Source organism: Crocuta crocuta, unplaced genomic scaffold (genome assembly GCF_008692635.1).
Source record: "Crocuta crocuta isolate KB4526 unplaced genomic scaffold, BGI_CrCroc_1.0 scaffold41, whole genome shotgun sequence".
In the NCBI taxonomy this organism is placed as follows: Eukaryota; Metazoa; Chordata; class Mammalia; order Carnivora; family Hyaenidae; genus Crocuta; species Crocuta crocuta.
Window position 1 is genome coordinate 6707462 of NW_027529428.1, and position 4831 is coordinate 6712292.

Here is a 4831-nt window from a genome sequence, read left to right on the forward strand (position 1 = left end):
TCTTTTTTTTTTTAATGTTTATTTGTTCTTAAGACAGAGTGAGCAAGCAGGGGAGGGGCAGAAAGAGAGGGAGACATAGAATCTGAAGCTGACTTCAGGCTCTGAGCTGTCAGCATAAAGCCCTATGCGGGGCTCGAACCCATGAACTCTGAGGTCATAAAGAGCTGAAGTCGGACGCTTAACTAACTGAGCCACCCAGGTGCCCCTTACCTCAATTTTATCCTCCAAGTAGTTTGATTATAACATATATGCCTTTATTTAATTTTTAAAATTATTTTTGATATAGAGAGAGACAAGAGTGTGAGCAGGGGAGGGACAGAGAGAGGGAGACACAGAATCCGAAGCAGGCTCCAGGCTCTGAGCTGTCAGCACAAAGACTGATGTGGGGCTTGAAACCACAAATCGTGATTTCATGATCTGAGTGGAAGTCGGATGCCTAACTGACTAAGCCACCCAGGCGCCCCTATGTGTCCTTCTATAAAACCTCAAAATGTTTCCCAGTGTTCCTGAATAAAACCCAAACATATTATCACTATTAATTATTAACCCAAACCTCTTCATGGAGATATATCGTTCCAAACCTATTTCCAGTTGAATTTCTTTGGGTGCCAAAAAGATCTAGTCAAAGTATTCTACACATCCTTCCCTGGGTATTTACAATGATTTTCTGCCATGGTTCTTTTTTTTTTTTTTTTTTTTTTTTTTTTTTTTTGTTTTCTGTATTTATTTTAGTGCTGGGTATTTTTTTCCATGTCAAAATACACATATTTTTCTTATCCATAAAGTTCTAGTTCTAATATAACCTCTATTGAATTCAGTTAAAATATACCAAGTATTTATTTTTTATGCTAAGTACATTATCTTGTTGACTTTCACAAGATATTACTATTCTTATTTTACATTAACATTTTTGTTATACATTGCTGTAAATGTGTCTTTTACAAAACTGTGGCATAGTGATATTTAATTCATTTGGGCATTTCTCAATCTTCTTTGTGAAGGGTAGATGGTCAATCAGTATGAATGCACAAATGAAATATATTAATAATGTTTCAGTAGTTCTACTACATTTATTCAAATCCTGCATTGTCAGGAAGGATTTAAGAGAGCTTAAAATTTTTTCAATAAATTTTTTAAGGAAGTAGAGCAAAGAAAGGAAAAATGAAGTGAATTCATATGTAAGATTGGTTCACAGTAACTGTGAAGTATGGTTTAGTATAGATTGTCAGAGGTGAGCCACACATTTGATGGTTAGCCAAGGTGAAAAGATCACTTATTTATAGTATAACTGATTTCATGAGATGAAAATAAGTAAGTTACCAATAAGCTCAATTCTCAAGGAGGATTCTGTTTGATGTAGTAAATTACATCTTCAACACCATACTTAAAGTACAGGGATGTGAGTCACCTAAAAAACCAAACTTATCCTCAGTGTTACTTTCTCAAGAATGATAGGGAAGTTACCACAGAAGAGAAATAACCATACAAGAAATGGACTTATTTCAAGAGTAGTAGACAGGGTCATACATTATTCAGGTGACAACTGTATTGAGCTGTTTCAGTGAATTGTAGAGGGCATGAGAATATACTTCATGGACTCTTTCTTCTTTCTCCTCTTGTTTTAAAAAGAAAAGAGGAATTCGGTGTTGTGACGGGTTTCTTAAGATACCTGAAGTTATTAGCTACATAGGCGTTCCTTGTTATAGCCCTTCTACATCATGGAAGGAATGACAAATACCTTCACAGTGTGATTATACATGTGTATGATATCAAAACCATAATCATAGATATTGTGGTTAGCAATGATGGCAGATAGTAGCGATCGTACACATACATGTGTGTGCTCACACGCATGCGCATGGATGCGCGCACACATCTATTTCAATATGTATCCGATGTTAATTCACAAGATAGTCTACAACCAGTTATTTAAACTCAGCTTTTTTCATTCTCAAGGCTTAATTCCTTTTGTCAGATAATTGTCACTTGTAGTGATTATTCTGTTTTTGAGATGATTAGACATATTTCATTACTACAAATAAACAAACTTCTTAACAAATTAGTCTTTAAGAGTAAATAAGAAATTGTGTGTGCTGACTTCAAAAAACCCTTGAATTTCCTACCTGGTGTTTACTGTCAAAAAGCACAATAGGCTTTCAAACAGGTTCTCATAAGGAAAAATTCTGTTTGTTTTGTCACACTTCTTCCATTAATTTAAAAACCAGTGAAAGCCCGAATATGCTGGGAAGTGTGACAATAACCGCCAATTTTGAGTTTTCAAAATCTCTCGGGAAGCACATTTTGCAGATAATTGCATGCGCTTTGTGAAAGAGCTTCAGAACTGCATGAGCTTCTGGATTAAGTATACACTATTTTAGAAAACAAAAATATCTTTCTTATGCTGTCTCACACCCTCTGTTTAATGAGCCTCATCAGTTTACGCCAGTGATGAAACCAATGGGTTCAGACCAATGGCTTTACAATGGTTACTGGTAATATGTCCTAAAAATCATGAAAATTAATCAAACATCTCCTAAAAGACTGACAATTAGCCAAAACAGAACAAAAAAAGGTTAATAATTTATGTACCTGTGTTTTTTGTGAAACCTGTATTACGCACGCGTTGCTGGTGGCATCGTGGACCGGCACGGCCCGTATGGAAAGCACTGTGATACCATACAGCGATGCACCGCCATCTAGCATATATAGCATATGATGTAACAACAGGATATCCATTCTTTTCAATACAACAATTTCTTTTTTTTTAATTAAAAAAAATTTTTTTTTATTTTAGAGAGAAAGTGCACGTGAGTGAGCGGGGGAGGGGCAGAGGAAGAGAGAAAGAGAATTTTTTGTTTCTTTTTTTCTTTTCAATGTTTACTTATTTTTGACAGACAGACAGACAGAGTGCAAGCAAGGGAGGGGAAGACAGAGAGGGAGACACAGAATCCGAAGCAGACTCCAGGCTCCAAGCTGCAGCACAGAGCCCCACACAGGGCTCCAACTTATGAACTGTGAGATCATGACCTGAGCTGATATTAGAAACTTAACCCATTGAGCCAGCATGGTGCTGAGAGAGAGAGAGAGAGAGAGAGAGCGCTCGATAATGACCTGAGCCAAAATCAAGACCTACCAGGCATCCCAATAATTTCTTTTATGATGATCAGATGCTAGCCGTGGTTAGATGACAAATCTAAACCTCTACTTATATTTCTCTTCTGAGTAAGTGCTAATGTCTTTCCTGAGACTTTGGCTAGGTGTATTTGTCAGTGTTTATGAATATGTTTCTCTTTTGGATAATCACTGCCATTATTCAGTAATTATTATTTTTATCAAACACTGTGATATATACTTTACATGTATTATGTCTTTTAATTTTTATAATAATTCTTTTTGGTAGATATTATTATAACAGTTTTAAAGATAACAAAACTTGACCTAAAAAATGATTAACCTAACTACATCACAGTTTGAAAAATGCTCCACTGACAAGATGGTGAAATTGGAACATATGTAACTGACTCCAAGGCACATTAGCTTTAACTAGTAAACTCTCAATTATTAGTTAATTAGTTTTTATTTTTTACTAATTTTTTTAATGTTTATTCATTTTTGAGAGAGAGCACACATGTGAGTGGGGGAGGGACAGAGAGAGAGGGAGACACAGAATCCCAAGCAGGCTCCAGGCTCTGAGCTGTCAGCACAGAGCCCAAGGAGGGGCTTGAATTCAAGAACCGGGAGATAATGACCTGAGTGCAATTGGATGCTTAACCGATGGAGCCACCCAGGCACCCTTTAATTTTTCTCAATTTGAGCAGTATTTGAGTTACTTGTGCCAAATCTTACTTCCCCAGATGCGGATTACAAAACATGTAGATTTGTCATTTGCAGTCTGAGTCACAGTGAAAGATAGCTCTTGAAACCCTATATAGGAACCTTTTTTAATATGTGTGTGTGTCTCTCCTTTTTCATCTGTCTGTATGTTTCCAAGAGTTTTTTCTGTGCTTCATTTTCTAATACTCTGGGATAGGAAGCATGTCATGTGGGCATGGTATGTGCCACAGTCAAGCTTCTCTCTGGGACCCCTGACCCCTACCTTTTTGGCTGTCAATGGGATGAATCATTCTTTTACTGATAAGTCAGTAGTTCCCAAGAAAATGCCCTTTGATTGGCCTTGGACTATAGATCCTACCTCATAGCTGCCCTGTATTCATGGTTCACGGAGTTCCTTGTTCTGAGACCACTTCTGTTTAAGGCCTGTAGATCAGAAGGGGCATCTGATAGATGCAAAGTAATGACACAGGACAGAGCACCAAAGTGGGACATTTCACTAAAGGTGTAAAGAAATGTACCAAGATGTACTTGGTACATGAAGTGAAGTTGATGAGTTGAGACACTGAGGAGTCTAAATAACAGGTACTTCATGAAAATAATCTCATTGAATCTTCACAGTATCCCTACCGTTTAACTGTTCAGCACGTTTGTCATGTTCTGTTAACTTGTTCATTTCCTTTGTTTGACAGTATTCCGATGAAATGAATCTTCTGCAAATTTTTTGTGGAATTTCTATTGTTGATAGGCATAAGATTTGCTTCCCATTTGGGACTATTACAAATTATATAGCTATGAAACTATTGTACATATATGCTGGTGAAATATACATGCATTTCTATGAGCATATATTTAGGCGTGGAATTGCTGGGTCATCAGATATGCTTATACCTAACCTTAGCATATGATGCCAGACAATTTTCCAAGCGGTTTTGCCAATTTACCCTCTACCAGCCTTTTTTTTTTTTTTTTTTTTTTTTATATTTTTTTTTTGTATTAT